Genomic DNA, 18,467 nt, shown 5'->3' on the forward strand with positions numbered 1-18,467 from the left:
AAAATGCTGGGATTATAGGTGTGAGCCACTGCTCCCAGTCAGCATCTTTGTCTTGTTCTTGATCTTAAAGGGGAAAAGTTTCCAGTTTTTCATAATTGAGTATGTTAGCTGTGAGTTTTTCCATAAATGTTCTTTTTCATGTTGAGAAAGTTTCCTTTTATTCCTAGTTTTCTGAATGTTTTTATCATCAAAAGGTATAGATTTTGTGAAATGCTTTTCCAGTCTCAATTGAGAAGACCATGTGGGTTTTTCCTCTTCCTTCTTATGAATGTAATGTATTACATTGATTGGCTTTTCTTAGGTTGAATGTTCCTTCAATTCATGTGATAAATCCTACATGATTATGATGTATAATCTTTTGATATGTGACTAGATTTGCTTTGTTAGTATTTAGTTGAGGACCTTTGCCTCTAAATTCATAGGGGAGTTTAGTCTGTATTTTTTTTTTTAGCATTGTATGCCTTCATCTGGCTTTAGTATTAGGTTAATTCTGTCCTCAAAGAATGAGTTAGAAAGTATTCCCCCTTCTATTTCTTGAAAGAGTTTCATAAGGGATGTTAGCCTGTAATTTCTTTCTTTCTTTTTTTCTTTCTTTCTTTTTTTTTACATTGTATGTCTTCATCTGGCTTTAGTATCAGGTTAATTCTGGCCTCAAATAATGAGTTATAAAGTATTCCCCCTTCTTCTATTTTTTGAAAGAGTTTGAAAATAATTGGCTTTAATTCTTCTTTAAATATTTGGTAGAATTTGGCCAGGCATAGTGGCTCATGCCTGTAATCCCAGCACTTTGGGAGGCCAAGGTGGGTGGATCACCCGAGGTCAGGAGTTCAAGACCAGCCTGGCCTACATGGTGAAACCCCGTCTCTACTAAAAATACAAAAATTACCTGGGGCATGGTGGCAGGCACCTGTAATCCCAGCTACTTGGGAGGCTGAGGCAGGAGAATAACTGGAACCCGGGAGGCGGAGGTTGCAGTGAGCCAAAGTCGTGCCATTGCACTCCAGCCTGGGCGACAAGAGAGAAACTCCGTCTCAAAAAAAAAAAAAATTTTTGGAATTTATAAGTGAAATCATCTGGCTCTGGTTTTCCCTTTGTTGGGAGGTTTTTCACTGCTATTGCAATCTCTGCTTGTTATAGGTAGGTTAAGATTTTCTATTTCTTCTTGAGTTGCTTTAGGGAATTTTTGTGTTTCTAGGAATTTGTCCACTTAATCTAATTTATTCATGAGCAATTGTTTATAGTATTCTTTTGTAATAATTTTTATTTTTGCAAGGCTGGTAGTAATATCTCCACTTTCATTTATTATTTTACTTACTTTTTTTGTTGCTGTTATTGTTGCCCAGGCTGGAGTGCAATGGCTTAATCTCGGCTCCCTGCAACCTCCGCCTCCCGGGCTCAAGCAACTCTCCTGTCTCAGCCTCCCAAGTAGCTGGGATTACAGGCATGCACCACCACACCCGGCTAATTTTGTATTTTTAATAGAGATGGGGGTTCTCCATGTTGGTCAGGCTGGTCTTGAACTCCCGACCTCAGGTGATCCACCTGCCTCGGCCTCCCAAAGTGCTGGGATTACAGACATGAGCCACTGTGCCTGGCCTATTTTACTTACTTATTCCCTCTTTCTTTTATTGTCATTCTGGGAAAAAGTTTGTCAATTTTGTTGATTTTTAAAAATGAACCAACTTTGGGTTTCATTCATTCTTTCTACTGTTTTTCTATTCTCCATTTTGTTTATCTCCACTCTAATGTTTATTATTTCCTCCCTTCTGCTAGTTTTGTGTTTAGTGTGTTTTTTTTTCCTCAGTGGGTAAAGTGAAGTTGTTGACTTGAGCTCTCTCTTTTTATTTTTTAATGTAAGCATTTAGAACTATAAATTTCCAGTCCCAGCTACTCAGGAGACTGAGGCACAAGAATTGCTTGAACCTGAGAGGTAGAAGTTGCAGTGAGCCAAGATCGCACCACTGCACTCCAGCCTGGGCGACAGAGGGAGACTCTGTCAAAAAAAAAACAGAAAGAAGAAAGAAAGAAAAGAAAAGAAAGAAGAAAGAAGAAAGAAAGAAAGAAAAAGAGAAAGAAGAAAAAAGGAAGGAAGGAAGAAAGGAAGGAAGGAAGGAAGCAAGGGACGAACTACAAATTTCCCTCTAATCAGTGTCTTCACTTTATTCCCAAATTTTTGGTATGCTGTGTTTTCATCTTCATTCATCTCTAAGTATACTCTAACCTCCTTTTTAATTTCTTCTTTGACTCATTGGTTGCTTATGTCATTTAACTTCCACATATTTGCAAAATTTCCAGTTTTCCTTTAGTTATTGACTTCACTGCATGTGGTCGAGGAAGATACTTTGTATGGTTTCAATGTTTAAAAAATTTATTGGGACTTGTTTTATGACCTAACATATGGTCTATTCTGGAGAATGTTTCATTTGCACTTCAGAAGAATGTGTGTTTTGAGAAGAATATGTATTCTGCTGTTGTTGAGTGGAGTGTTCTATATTTGTTGGTCTAGCTGGTTTATGGTGCTGTTCAAATCCTCTACTTTCTTATTCATCTTCTGTCTATCCATTATTTAGAATAGGGTATTGTGTCTTCCACTGTTATTTTAGAACAGTGTATTTCTTCCTTCATTTCTGTCAGCTTATTTCATATTTTGAGGTTTTAACTGTTTGTTGCACCTATGTTTATAATAATTATACATTATTAATGAATTGACCCTTTTATCAATATATAATTTCATTCTTTGTTTCTTGTAACAGTTTGTTTTGTTTGATACATATATTGCCACCCAGCTATCTTTTGGTTACTATTTGCATGGGATGCTTTTTCTCCATCCTTTTATGTTCAACCTATTTGTGTCTTTGAATATAAAGTGAGACTGTTGTAGACAGACAACATATAGTTGGATCATGTTTTCTAACTATCCTGCCAATTTCTGCCTTTTGATTGGATGATTTAATCAATTTACATTTAAAGTGATTACTGATATGGAAGAACTTACTTCTACCTTTTTGCTATTTGATTTTTGTATTTCTTTTTCCCTTTTAAATAATTTTTATCTCTTTATTGATATTAAAAATTTCAAATATATATCTGTCCTGATTTTCTTTAGTACTTTGTCCAAGTTTTCCTTTAGCTGTTTGAACATATTTAATACAGCTTTTTTTTTTTTTTTTTTTTTTTTTGAGATTTAGTCTCACTCTGTCGCCCAGGCTGGAGTGCAGTGGTGCAATCTCAGCTCACTGCAAGCTCTGCCTCCCGGGTTCACACCATTCTCCTGCCTCAGCCTCCTCAGTAGCTGGGACTACAGGCGTCCGCCACCATGCCCGGCTAATTTTTTGTATTTTTAGTAGAGACGGGGTTTCACCGTGTTAGCCAGGATGGTCTCGATCTCCTGACATTGTGATCCACCCGCCGTGGCCTCCCAAAGTGCTGGGATTACAGGCGTGAGCCACCGTGCCTGGCCTCTTAAAGTCTTTGTCTCAAGTCCATTGTCTGGACTTCCTTGAGGATGGCTTCTATCCATTTATTTTGCTACTTTCCCATTTTTTTGTATGCTTTGTGATTTGTTTTTGTTGAAAACTGTACGTTTGAATATTATAGTGTGGTAACTGTGGAAATCAGATTCTCCTCTTTTTTCAGGGTTTGCTGTTTTGTTGATTGTTGAAGGCTGTTGTAGTCTGTATGTTTAGTAACTTTTCCAATCTATTTTTGCAAAGGTTGTATCCCTTGTCACGTATGGTCACTGAAGTTTCTGTTTTTTTTTTAAAAAAGCTTATGTTCAGCTGGTGTTTTCATAGAGATTTCCTTGAATTCCAGGAGCTGGAAACAAAAACAAACAATAAACAACAACAACAACAAAAAAGCAAACTCCTCCTCCTGCCGAAAAACCCCCAAATCAAAACCAAACACCTCTCCCAGTCTTTGCAGATTGTCTCTGTGCTGAGACAATCCAACACTTATCCAGGCTTACACTGAGCCTGAAGTGAATGCTTAGTATGGTCTAAGTTCTGAGTTAAAATAAACAAAAACAAGTGCCTTGTGTCAGTCTTTCAGGAAGCCCCTAGAGAGACTAGAATGGACTTACACTATGATTTGTGATTAATACCTGCTATGCTATTCCTGGAACCAGGGATCAGGGTCCCACACTGGGAACATGGGATGCCACTGCTTTAAGACTGCCACTACACCCTGGAGGAGATGGGACAAGGACAAGTAAACACACTACACAATTTACTTACCATTTTCAGCTGCCTTTTTTCCTTGATTTACTTGGTTGTTGTAAACATTTTGACTGTTTTCCAGAGTTCTGACAAAGTTGGTTCTGACAGTTTCTGATTGTTTTTTGATATTTCTGTGGAGGGATGAGAACTTGAAGCTGTCTATACTGCCATTTTGCTGCATGGTCTATAATTTTTAAATAAGAGCTTTATTGAGATTTAACTGACATATGTATTAGTCCATATGTATTAATACATATGTATTAGTCCATATGTATTAATACATATGTATTAGTCCATTTTCATGCTGCTGATAAAGACATACCTGAGACTGTCGAGAAAAAGAAGTTTAATTGGACTTACAGTTCCACATGGCTGGGGCGACCTCAGAATCATGGCAGGAGACGAAAGGCACTTCTTACATGGCAGTGGCAAGAGAAAATGAGAGAGAAGCAAAAGTGGAAACCCCTGATAAACCCATCAGATCTCATAAGACTTTTCCACTGTCATGAAAATAGCATGGGAATGACCAGCCCCCATGATTCAATTACCTCCCCCTGGGTCCCATTGTGGGAATTCTAGAAGTTACAGTTAAGTTGAGATTTGGGTGGGGACACAGCCAAACCATATCATTTTGCCCCAGGCCCCTCCAAATCTCATATCCTCACATTTCAAAACCAATCATACCTTCCCAACAGTCCCCAAAAATCTTAACTCATTTCAGCATTAACCCAAAAGTCCATAGTCCAAAGTCTCACCTGAGACAAGGCAAGTCCCTTCTGCCTATAAGCCTGTACAATCAAAGGCAAGCTAGTTACTTCTTAGATACAATGGTGGTACAGGTATTGGGTAAATGCAACCATTCCATATAGGAGAAATTGGCCAAAACAAGGAGGTTACAGGGCCCATGCAAGTCTGAAATCCAGTGGGGTGGTCAAATTTTAAAGCTCCAAAATGACCTCCTTTGATTCCAGTTCTCACATCCAGTTCACAATGATGCAAGAGATGGGTTCCCATGGTTTTGGGCAGCTCCACCCTTGTGGCTTTGCAGGGTACAGCCTCCCTCCTGGCTGGCATTAATATCTGTGGCTTTTCCAGGTGCACAACGCAAGCTGTTGGTGGAGCTACCATTCTGGGGCCTGGAGGACGGTGGCCCACTTTTCACAGTGCCCCAGTAGGGACTCTGTGTGGGGGCTCCAGCCCCACATTTCCATTCTGCACTTCCCTAGCAGAAGTTCTCTATGAGGGCTCCGCCCCAGCAGCAAACTTTTGCTTGGGCATCCAGGTCCCATACATCTTCTGAAATCTAGGCAGAGGTTCCCAAGCCTCAATTCTTGACTTCTGTGCACCTGCAGGCTCAGCACCACGTGGAAGCTGCCAGGGCTTGGGGCTTCCACCCTCTGAAGCCACAGCCTGAGCTCTACGTTGGCCCCTTTCAGCCATGGCTGGAGTGGCTGGGACACAGGGCACCAAGTCCCTAGGCTGCACGCAGCTCAGGGACCCTGGAGCTGGCTCACGAAACCACTTTTTCCTCCTCGGCCTTCGGGCCTGTGATAGGAGGGGCTGCAGTGAAGACCTCTGACATGGCCTGGAGACATTTTCCCCCATGGTCTTGGGGATTAACATTAGGCTCCTTGCTACTTATGCAAATTTCTGCAGCAAGCTTCAATTTGTCCTAAAAAAAAATGTTTTTTTTTTTCTACTGCATCATCAGGCTGCAAATTTTCTGAATTTTTACGCTGTTTCCTTTTTAAAAGAGAATGTTTTGGGGGAGGTGCAGTGGATCCTAACTGTAATCCTAACACTTTGGGAGGCCGAGGTGGGCGGATCACCTGAGGTCAAGAGTTTGAGACCAGCCTGGCCAACATGGTGAAACCCTGTCTCTGCTAAAAATACAAAAAATTAGCCAGGCGTGATGGCGGGTATCTATGATCCTAGCTACTCAGGAGGCTGAGGCAGGAGAATCGCTTAAACCTGGAAAGTGGAGGTTGCAGTCAGTGAGCCAAGATCATGCCACTGCATTCCAGCCTGGGCAATATAGCGAGACTCCATCTCAAAAAAAAAAAAAAAGGAATGTTTTTAACAGTACCCAAGTCACCTCTTGAATGCTTTGCTGCTTAGAAATTTCTTCCACCAGATACCCTAAATCATCTCTCTCAAGTTCAAAGTTCCACAAATCTCTAGGGCAGGGGCAAAATGCCACCAGTCTCTTTGCTAAAACATAACAAGAGTCACTTTTGCTCCAGTTCCCAACAAGTTCCTCATCGCCATCTGAGACCACCTCAGCCTGGACCTTATTGTCCATATCACTATCAGCATTTTTGTCAAAGCCATTCAACAAGTCTCTGGGAAGTTTCAAACTTTCCCACATTTTCCTGTCTTCTTCTGAGCCCTCCAAACTGTTCCAACCTCTGCCTGTTACCCAGTTCCAAAGTTGCTTCCACATTTTTGGGTATCTTTTCAGTAGTGCCACACTCTACTGGTATCAGTTTACTGTATTAGTCTGTTTTCATGCTGCTGATAAAGACATACCCGAGACTGGGAAGAGAAAGAGGTTTAATTGGACTTACAATTCCACATGGCTGGGGAGGCCTCAGAACCATGGCAGGAGGTGAAAGACACTTCTTACATGGTGGTGGCAAGAGCAAAATGAGGAAGAAGCAAAAGCAGAAACCCCAGATAAATCCAGCAGATCTTGTGAGACTTATTCACTATCATGAGAATAGCGTGGGAAAGACTCGCCCCCATGATTAAATTACACCCCCACCGGTCCCCACCACAACTTGTGGAAATTCTGGGAGATACAATTCAAGTTGAGATTTGGGTGGGGACACAGCCAAACCATATCACCATGGAATTCAGTCTTTTAAAGTGTACAATTCACTCAGGCGAGGTGGCTCACACCTGTAATCCTAGCACTTTGGGAGGCTGAGGTGGGCCAATGACTTGAGGTCAGGAGTTTGAGACCAGCCTGGCCAACATGGTGAAACTCTGTCTCTACAAAAAATACAAAAATTCGCTGGGTGTGGTGGTGGGTGCTTGTAATCCCAGCTACTCGGGAGGCTGAGGTTCAAGAATCGCTGGAACCTGGGAGGCGGAGGCTGCAGTGAGCCAAGATAGTGCCACTGCACTCCAGCCTGGGTGACAGAGCGAGCCTTTGACTCAAAAAAAAAAAAAAGTGTACAATTCATTGGCTTTTAGTGTCCTCACTGAGTTGTGTAATCATCACCACTATCAAAATGTAAAACATTTGTGTCACCCTAAAAAGAAACCCTAAAGGCTGGGTGCAGTAATTCACACTTATAATCCCAGCATTTTGGGAGGCTGAAGCAGGATTACTTGAGCCCAGGGGTTTGAAACCAGCCTAGGCAACATAGTGAGAGTCCATTTGTTAAAAAATAAAATAAAACAAAAAAGAAAATGCTAGCTGGGTATGGTGGTATGTACCTGTAATAATCCCAGCTACTGGGGAGGCTGAGGTGGGAAGATCTTTTGAGCCCAGGGGCTGGAGGATGCAATGAACTATGATCGTGCCGCTGCATTCCAGCCTGGGTGACAGAATGAGACCCTGCCTCAAAAACAAAACAAAACAAGCAAACAAACAAAAACCCTCAAAAACCCTGCACCTTTTACCAGTCACTCCCATTCCTATCACCCTCCTTACCCCAGCACTAGGCAACCACTAGTCTACTTTCTATCTCTATGGATTTGCCTTTTCTGAATATTTCATATAAATGAAATCATACATTTTGTGGTCTTTTGTTACTGATTTCTTTCACTTGGTATAATTTTGCATGGTTCATATCATATCATGTGTCAATACTTCCTTTTAAAAATTTTTTGAAATTTTAATTTTGAGATAATAGTAGATTTACATACAGTTGAAATAAATACTATAGTCCCCTGCATTTTTCCTCAGTTACCTGCACTCATAAAATCTTGCATAACTATTGTGTAATATCACAACCAGGATATTGACATCGATATAGTCAAGATGCAGAACATTTTCACTACCACAGAGATCTCTCATGTTGTCCTATTATAGTCACACCTACCTCCCATCTACCTCTATATCCTTCTTCTTCTTTTTTTTTTTTTTTTTGTCTGAGACAGAGTCTCGCTCTGTTGCCCAGGCTGGAATGCAATGGCGCCATGTCTGCTCACTGCAACCTCCACCTCCCAGGCTCAAACAATTCTCCTGCCTCAGCTTCGAGTAGCTGGGATTACAGGCGCCCACCACCATGCCCGGATAATTTTTGTTTTTTTAGTAGAGATGGGATTTCACCATGTTGGCCAGGCTGGTTTTGAACTCCTGACCTCAAATGATCTGCCCACCTCGGCCTCCCAAAGTGATGAGATTACAGATATGAGCCACCGTGCCCAGCCCCCTACATCCTTCTTAACCGCTGACAACCACTATTCTGTTTTCCATGCATTTAATTTTGTCCTTTCAAAAATGTTATATGAATGGATTCTTACAATGTGTAATCCTTGAGATTGACTTTTTTCACTCAGTATGATTCTTTTAAAGTTAATCCAAATTGTCACCTATATCAATAGTTCATTCCTTTTTACTGCTGAATAGTATTCCATGTTATTGATGCACCACAGCTTGTTTATCCATTCACCCACTGAAGGACATTTGGGCAGTTTCTAGTTTGGCGCTATTATTATTACTTTATTTTGAGACAGGGTCTCACTCTGTTGCCCATGCTGGAGTGCAGTCGCATGATCATGGCGCACTGCAGCCTCAACCTTCTGGGCTCAAGTGATCCTCTCACCTCAGCCTCTCAAGTAGCTGGGACAAGCATGTGCTACTACACCTGGCTGATTTTTTCATTTTTATATTTTGTAGACATGGAATCAAACTAAAGACCCAGGCTCGTTTCGGATTCCTGGGCTCAAGCAATCTTCTTGCCTCAGCATCCTAAAATGTTGGGATTACAGGCATGACCCACCCCACCCCACCATGCCCAGCCTGGGCTATTATTAATAGAACAGTTATGAGCATTCCTGTACAGGTTTTCTTGTGAACAGAAATGTTTAATACTCTGGGATAAATGCCTAAATATGCAGTTACTGAGCGATGGTTTGAATGTGTCCCCCAAAAATCATGTGTTGGAAACTTAACCCCTAATGCAACAGTGTTGGAATGTGGGGCCTAATAATAGATTGTTAAGCCATGAGGCTGGAGTGAATGGATTAATGCTGTTATCGTGGGAGTGGGCTCCTTATAAAAGGGGAAGTTTGGCCCCCTTTTACCGTCTCTTCCTTACCCTTTATTTGCTCTTCTGCCATGGGATGATGCAGCAAGAAGGCCCTTGCCGGATGCTAACCTCTCGATTTTGGACTTTCGAGCCTCCAGAAAACATGAGTCAATAAATTTCTGTTCATTATAAATGATCCAATCTGTGGTATGCTGTTGTAGTAGAATGAAATAGACTAAGACATACTGGGTCACACTGTAGCTGCATTTCTAGTTTTGTAAGAAACTACCAAACTATTTTTCAGAATGACTGTATCATTTTACATTCCCAACAACAATGTATGAGTGATTCAGTTTCTTCACATCCTTCACTGATTCAGTTCCTTAAATTTCTTCACATCGTTGGTGTTGTCACTGTTTTTTTAATTGTAGCCATTCTGATAGCTGTGTAGTGATGTCTCTTTGTATGACTTGGGCATATAGTACCTACCTCAGTGGGACTCGTGAAGGTTCACGTGTATAAAGTGTCTGGCACAGCTAGATAAATGTTAGCTATAATTATTACTACATAGATGGAGATGACATGGTCCCTGCCATCAAAGTAGTTATTATCTTGTGGAAGACAAAGATGTGGAAACAAATAATGTTAATCCAGATTGCTAAATGGAGGAGTCATGATCCAAAAAATATGGGACTCCAGACTGAAGATGAAGGATCATTAGGGAGGATTTCTCAGGAGAAGTAATCCTCAGCTAAGCCTTGAAGGATAAGTTAGCTTAGCTAAGCAAAGGGAGGGCTGGCATGGATTCATTTCAGGCAGAGAGGACAGAAAGGGCATATTATGGTAGCCACAGATTTAATATGGCTGTAGGTTAGGGAGGTAGTAGTGGGAATAAGCCAGAGATGTAGCTGGGGAGGACATTGTGAGGGATCAAGCAAGGACCTACTTGTTACAAAAAAAGAGTTTAGACTTTACCCCCATAGACATTGGAGAGCCACAGAATCCCCAAGGGTGATATCTGACCGAGGTGGAGACTTTTTTTGCACCCCTTTTCTTCTAGAAATTTCTGCCCAGATGCCCACTGGAAAGGAGGTGACTTCTTCATGGGACCCTTGGTAGGCTGGCATGCTCCCTTTTCAAGGGCTTCTGTTATAAAAAGCTCTTTATGCATTAGGCATATTTACAATTCTTCTCTAACCTACCACCAAACAAAGCACAAACATGGCCATAAACACTTAATTAATCACATCTCAGTTCTGATTAAGACAATAAACCCAGATCCCAGATTTCCATTCTTTAACTCACTGCCCCAGTGTGACCTGTATTTCCCCAGGCCTCTCACAGGCTTTCCTGCTCTCTCTTTCGTCCCTGCTCTAGTGAAATTCAGAAAACTTTGGCCTGATAAGGAAACTTGCATTCTAGGACTGGTCTGCTGTAAACTGGGCTGTGTTCCCTTGGGCCAGCCTCTTCTTCCTCTGAGCCTTAGTTGCCTCATCTGTATCAGGAAGCATGTCAGCCTTCAATGGTCTAACATTCTCTAAAGGTATTTGTAATAATAGGAAGGAACCTTTCTCACACTTGTATTTTTCGATAGTTCATTCTCACAGAAATGCCATGAGAACCCTAACATGATGGATATTAGTCTCATTTTATTAAGAAAGAGGCTGTGTTTCAGAAGAATGGTCATGTGTCCAATGTCACACATCACTTCAAGAGCAGAGTATGGCCTTGAACTTACTCGGTCCAGTGTCTTACCACCAGACCACATCCCCTTCTTCACCTTCTTTATCAATTCCTTTCACTCATCTCCTTGTTTCCCCTGACTAGCTCCCACGACCCAACCACCACACCACAAAGGACAGTTTCATGCTAAAAAGAATCTACTGCTGTCCAGGGACCCAAGAATCCTTGGCCTGGCAAAGAGGACTGAGAAGAACAGTCAGAGAGCCATTGAAACAGGCCCAGGAGCGGGGCATGTCCTTCCCTTCACCCTGCACTGCAACCCAGAGCCATGGTGGCAGGGCCAGATTAAGGCTTTAGAGGCCCTAGAAGAGGAACAGAATGTGATGCTCCTGTCCGTATGTAATGCAAAAGAAAAACAACAATAAGCCATTGAAGGCCAGGTGCGGTGGCTCACGCCTGTAATCCCAGCACTTTGGGTGGCCGAGGTGGGTGGATCACCTGAGGTCAGGAGTTCGAGACCAGCCTGGCCAACATGGTGAAACCCTGTCTCTACTAAAAATACAAAAATTAGCTGGGCCCAGTGGCACACACCTGTCATCCCAGCCACTCGGGAGGCTGAGGCAGGAGAATCACTTGAACCCGGGAGGCAGAGGTTGTAGTGAGCCGAGATCGCAACACTGCACTCCAGCCTAGGCGACAGAGCCAGACTCGGTCTCAAAATAAAATAAAAATAAAAAATAAAAAAAAGCCATTGAAATCAGTACAAGGAAGTTTATTAATATTCTGATCACCTTCATGATGACTAATAGAAAATGTTTTTAAATATCAGATAGGAAAGTATTCTCATTTTGGGGACTAGCTTTTTTCGCACTTGTTTGAGGGTGACTATTCATCTACACATCTGCAGTACATGGTGGATGTGAGTGCCTGATCCACTTGGGCTCACTGCTGCTTGGGCTCACGTACCTTGGGGCCTTCTGTCTGTTATGGCCCCTGGGAGCCCTGTCAGTACCCCTCGGACACTGGACTCCACAGGGACCACTCCCAGGGCTCAGCCCAACCCTCCAGCCCAGGCTGTTGGCCTGATGCAAGGGTTTAGGGCAGGACAAATAATTGAGGCTCCTTTTTTATTCTGTCTTTATGGCTCCTACTCTCCCTTTTCCTCTCTGCCTGTCTCTGACTCTGTATACTTTTTCCCATATCTCTTTTTTTTCTTGTCTGCTGTATTCTTTCCTATTGCTTAGTCTTTCTCCTTCTTTGCCCCAGTCTCTTGGACTGTTTCTCCTTTTGTCTTATCCTTTCTGTTTGTTGCTCTGCCTCTTGTCTTTTCTTCTCTCTCTTACCCATACTCCAGTCTCTCCTTTTGTTTTTTGATGTCTATGGGTGTGTGTCTCAGTCTCAACCTCTCCCTGTCTTTGTCTGTCTCATTTTCTTTCCCATCCCAGAGCCCACAGGGACCTTTACAGAGGGTAAGCTGTTATATCCTGGGCTCTCTCTCCAGAAGAGATAGAAATGGTGACTTAGGGCTAAATTTAAACTTTTCAGGCCTGGGTGGGGGCCCTCCAGCAGACAGTTAAGGAAAAAGGAGGGAAAGCTGGTTTATTCAGTCAGGGGACGGAGACTGGGGTGGGAACTTGGCAAAGACTGTGAGTTCCAATGCAGTCCCAGCCCTACACTCTCTGACTGAGGCCTTGAGGCTATTTTTGGAAGCTTTCAAAATATCCCAGAAGGCGTGTCTATCCCTTCCATTCAGTCTGGGATGCCAGAGGATTCACTGAAGATAGCATAACTGAAGCCTGTCATGTATTCTTCCTTAGCTTCCACCAGCCACTGACAAAACAACAGTAACGCTGTCCCCAGATTGGGACATCATGGAAGAGAGGAGAGTAGTAGCAGCAGATCATGAGCCATCCAGAGAGTGGGAAGGGATGAATAATATGTGCCTCAATTCCCAAGACCCCAAAGTATCCAAGCTGGAAGGGATCCTAAAGGTCAGCTAGTATCACCCCTTCAATATTTATATGTGAAAGCCAGAGAGGGCGCTATTAATATCACTCCTTAAATATTTACATGTGAAGACCAGAGAGGGCACTATTAATATCTCTCAAGAAGGAAGGGAGAAAAAAGAATCTCTTAAATCCATTTCCTTCATCTCTGCCCTAGTTTACTCTCTCTGGAGTGGATTGTTGCAACAGCTTGGTTTCTCTGCCTCCAGTTTCTCCCTGGGCAATCTAGCTTCTATACTGGACAGATAGTCCTATCATATTTTCGGGTGGGGTGCAGGGGAGAGGCAGCCCTGACTGTGTCACTTCTACTTCAAGTTTTCACTAGTTTCCCACTACCTAGTGGATAAAATCCAAAACCCCTTAGCCTGAAACATAAGCCTATTTGTGATTTAGCCCCCACTCACCTTTTCAAACTTCTTTCTTACTTGCTATGTTTCCCTTTAGAACCTTCCAAACTCTCTACCACTCTCCCAAACTGACATTCTTTCCTCTCTTTGTCTCGTCCTCTCTCACATGCCTGCAGGTAGAAATTCAAACAGCATAGAGAAATGAAAAGCAGGCTGGGTGTGGTGGCTCATGCCTATAATCCCAGCACCTTGGGAGGCCGAGGTGGATGGATCATCTGAGGTCAGGAGTTCAGCAGCTCGAGACCAGCCAGGGCAACATGGTGAAATCCTGTCTCTACTGAAAATACAAAAAATTAGCTGGGCATGGTGGCGGGCACCTGTAATCCTAGCTACTCAGGAGGCTGAGGCAGGAGAATTGCTTGAACCCAGGAGGCGGAAGCTGTAGTGAGCCGAGATCTCGCTATTGCACTCCGGGCTGGGCAACAAGAGCAAAACTCCATCTCAAAAAAAAAAAAAAAAAAAAAAACCAGAAAGAAAGAAAAGAAAAGAAGGGCCAGGCGCGGTGGCTCACGCCTGTAATCCCAGCACTTTGGGAGGCTGAGGCAGGCGGATCACGAGGTCAGGAGATCGAGACCATCCTGGCTAACACGGTGAAACCCCGTCTCTACTAAAAATACACACACACACAAAAAAACTTAGCTGGGCGTGGTGGTGGGCACCTGTAGTCCGCTACTCGGGAGGCTGAGGCAGGAGAATGGCGTGAAACCAGGAGGCGGAGCTTGCAGTGAGCTGAGATCATGCCACTGCTCTCCAGCCTGGACGACACAGCAAGATTCGGTCTCAAAAAAAAAAAAAGAAAGAAAAGAATATTAGGCCGGGCGTGGTGGTTCACGCCTGTAATCCTAGCACTTTGGGAAGCCAAGGCAGGCGGATCACCTGAGGTTGGGAGTTCGAGACCAGCGTGACCAACATAGAGAAACCCCGTCTCTACTAAAAATACAAAATTAGCCGGGTGTGGTGGCACATGCCTGTAATCCCAGCTACTCGGGAGGCCGAGGCAGGAGAATCACTTGAACTCAGGAAGTGGAGGTTGCGGTGAGCCGAGATCATGCCATCGCACTCCAGCCTGGGCAACGAGAGCAAAACCCCATCTTAAGAAAAAAACAAAAAAAGAAAAGAAAGAAAAGAAAAGTAAAACTCTTTAAGCTTTCCACACCCTACTCCTATCCAAAGATAGACCTTCCCACCTCTCTGACTTAATCTCCTACTATTCTCTGTCCCCAACCCCCACCCCACAGTGATCCAGTCATAAAGAGCCTCCTTGCTGTTCCTAGAACATATGAGCTCCACCTTAGGACCTTTGTCCTTTGTTAATTTCTCTGTCTAGAATTCTCTTTTACCAGATATCTTGCTTCTTCCCTCAGTTCATTCATGTCTCTATTTATTTCTTTTTTTCTTAATAGAGGCGGGGTCTCACTATGTTGCCCAGGCTGGTCTTGGACCCCTGGGCTCAAGCGATCCTCCCACCTTGGCCTCCTTAAAGTGCTAGGATTACAGGTGTGAACCACCATGCCTCTATTGAATCGTTACCTTTCAGTGAGGCATTCGCTGACCTTTCTTGTCTACATTTGCAACGTCCTCCACACCTCCTTCCCTGCTTTATTATTTAGCACTTATTACCATCTAACATACTATACATTAGACTGATTTACTTGTTTATTGCCCGTCTTCCCCCACTAGAATGTAAGTTCCATGATGGTAGTGATTTTTCAGCATGGCTATCTCCCCAGTACATGATAGAGTACCTGCTAGATCATGGATTGTCAATAAAAATATTCATTGCGTAAAATTCAACAGGTGATAACCATAAATTCTGTTACATATTTCAGATTGCTTCTAGATTGTACTCTAATCTTTGATTTGCTTGCCCTTTCTTTGGTAGAACAGTATTTTGTACTTGATGTGTGCTGCCATACTTTTGGCTTCTGTACATGCTGGTCCCTCTGCCTAGAATGAATTCCTCTCACTGTGATCTATGTGGAGAACTCCTGCTCACTCTTTAAGTATTTGCTTAAGCTCCATCTTTTTGTGCTTCCCTTCCACTCTCCCATAGCATTTCTGCTTTCTGCCATTGTATTTATCACTCTGGGCCTTGATAGTATATTTATACATCTGCTTCCCCTACTAAACTGTAAGTACCTTGAAGGACTAGGAATTATTGATGGTGGCATCTGCGGTTCCTAGCATAGTACCTGGCATTTAGCAGGAGCAGCTGTAATCAGAAAGACCTGGATTTTGGTTTTTTTCTCTTTTTCTTTTGAGACAAAGTCTCACTCCTTCACCCAGACTGAGTGCAGTGGCACGATCTCAGCTCATGGCAACCTCCACCTCCTGGGTTTAAGTGATCCTCCCACCTCAGCCTCCCAAGTAGCTGGGATTAGAAGTGTGCGCCCATGCTGGGCTAATTTTTTGTATTTTTAGAAGAGACAGCGTTTCACCATATTGGCCAGGCTGATCTCAAACTCCTGACCTCAAGTGATCCACCCGCCTCAGCCTCCCAAAGTGCTGGGATTACAGGTGTGAGCCACCACACCCTGCCAGAAAAACCTGGATATGAATCCACCTCTGCCATTTCCTAGTGTGATCTTCAGCAAGTTACTTCACTTCCTGTGTCTCAGTTACATACCTTGTAATACAGGCATCATGATACTCACTGCAAGGTGTTATGGTAAAAATGCAATGAAATAACTCTGCATGCTAGAACAAATTTGTGGACCTTTAGATATCTCACTTGCTCCTCCTGGCTCCTCCTGAGGGAAATAGGGCAGGTATTATAAGCTTCATTTTTCAGAAGAATCAATAGAGGTCCAGAAAAGAGAAAGTTCATTTTCTTTTTTTTCTTTTCTGAGATGGAGTTTTACTCTTGTTGCCCAGGCTGGAGTGCAATGGCATGATCTTGGCTCACTGCGACCTCCGCTTCCCGGGTTCAAGCAATCCTCCTGCCTCAGCCTTCTGAGTAGCTGGGATTACAGGTACCCACCACCACACCCAGCTAATTTTTCATATTTTTAGTAGAGACGGGGTTTCACCATGTTGCCCAGGCTGGTCTCGAACTCCTGACCTCAGGTAATCCACTCGCCTCAGCCTCCCAAAGTGCTGGGATTACAGGCGTGAGCCACCGTGCCTGGCCTGAAAGTTCATTTTCTAAGGTTGCAGGGTAAATAAGCGAAAGAGCCAGAACCCAAATCGGAATCTCCCAAATTGGAGGTTTGCTGTCTGCCAGGGAAGTGGGAAGGGTGTGGACTCCAGGGTTCCTGGTTTCTAAGCCAGCATGTGGGTATTGTGTGTTGCTCTTAGAGAAGACTGGCACCTCCTGGACAGCATGACCTGCTCCACCAAGGGAAACAGAGTGAAGTCCCCCTTTGCCTCCAGATCCTCCTTAGTACAGGGATTCTTGGCTACCTCAACATCTTAATCAGGAAGCAGAAGGCAGTCCCTTACTATTTGATGTCGGAGGGAGTAGAAATTTAAGAGCTTCCTTTCATGAGAGGTAGCTGAAGGCTAGGCCTGATCTGGGAGGATTCTGAGAGGGAAGGTAAGCACGGGAACCATTATACACAGGACTTACTGTTTGCCAGCTACTTTCTCACGTATCCATTAATTCAGATTATAAACATTTACTGAGCACCTACTATCTGCCAGGTGCTGTGCTAGATGCTAGGGGTGCCCCAGTGAATGAGAACAGAAACGAAGGACACACATGGCAAACAGGTGACAATCGTAAAGAACACATGGTAGTCTTCTTATTTTATGGATAAAGAAAGTGGGTCTTAGGAGGGGACATAAATTGTCAACATCACACAGCTAGTGTGGGGACTCAAAATGCAGATTTGTTCATCTTTAAACTTGATACACTTTCCATTACACCACCCCACCTCCCTGAATCTGCTGCCTCCAAGTAATTTCCCTCACGTTCCTGTTTCAGCACTCAAAATGTCACCATTGGCTGGGCGTGGTGGCTCACTCCTATAATCCCAGCACTTTGGGAGGCCAAGGTGGGTGGATCATGAGGTCAGGAGTTTGAGACCAGCCTGGCTAACATAGTGAAACCCCGTCTCTACTAAAAATAAATAAAAAAAAATTAGCTGGGCATGGTGGCAGGCACATGTAATCCCAGCTACTCAGGAGGCTAATGCAGGAGAACGCTTGAACCTGGGAGGTGGAGGTTGCAGTGAGCCGAGGTAGTGCCATTGCACTCCAGCCTGAGCAACAAGAGTGAGACTCCATCTCAACAAAACAAACAAACAAAATGTCACCGTTAGAGAGATACTTCTGTGGGATAACACTAGCTTCTCCAATAATTCACTGTTAAAATATCAGAACAGCATACTCGGTGGCCTGATATTATCATATCTCAGTTTATCAGCTTTAATTTATCAGTCACCTAGTAGGAAGCAGAGGGGAGTGGGTAGCAGATGGTGAGTTCTGATGGAGGGCAGAGAAAGGAGGAAAGGTATGATAGCCTAAATGTACTAGAAGGAAATATGTATTAATAATTTTATAGTCTTAGCACAGAGCCAGGCGCAGTGGCTCACATCTGTAATCTCAGCACTTTGAGAGGCCGAGGTGGGCAGACTGCTTGAGGCCAGGAGTCCCAGATCAGCCTGGGCAACATGGCAAAACTCTGTCTCTACTAAGAATACAAAAATTAGCTGGGCGTGGTGGCTCATGCCTGTAATTCCAGCTTCTTGGAAGGCTAAGGAACGAGAATTGCTTGAACCCGGGAGGCGGAGGTTGCAGTGAGCCAAGGTTGCGCCATTGCACTCCAGCCTGGGCGACAGAGCAAGAATCTGTCTATAAATAAATAAATAATTAAATCTTGGCATAAGACAGAAATAATAAAATAAGTATTATTTTAGTGGTACAGTTGACTACATAAATGTAAAATAAAAATTATTTTGTGTTGCAAAAATTAAAGCAAATTCAAAAGACAAATGATAGGCTGGGTGT

General features: G+C 43.3%; 1 long non-coding RNA gene across 1 annotated transcript in view; it reads left to right on the forward strand.

Moving 5' to 3' along the window:
• LOC129395433 (uncharacterized) overlaps positions 1-2,112 on the forward strand; it is a 36,604-nt gene extending 34,492 nt beyond the window's left edge. The window contains exon 3 of the long non-coding RNA XR_010111341.1: positions 1,859-2,112. This is a non-coding gene — a long non-coding RNA (uncharacterized LOC129395433). The remainder of the gene's footprint in view (positions 1-1,858) is intronic.
• The last annotated feature ends 16,355 nt before the right edge of the window (positions 2,113-18,467 follow it).

Source organism: Pan paniscus, chromosome X (assembly GCF_029289425.2).
Source record: "Pan paniscus chromosome X, NHGRI_mPanPan1-v2.0_pri, whole genome shotgun sequence".
NCBI classification, from domain to species: domain Eukaryota; kingdom Metazoa; phylum Chordata; class Mammalia; order Primates; family Hominidae; genus Pan; species Pan paniscus.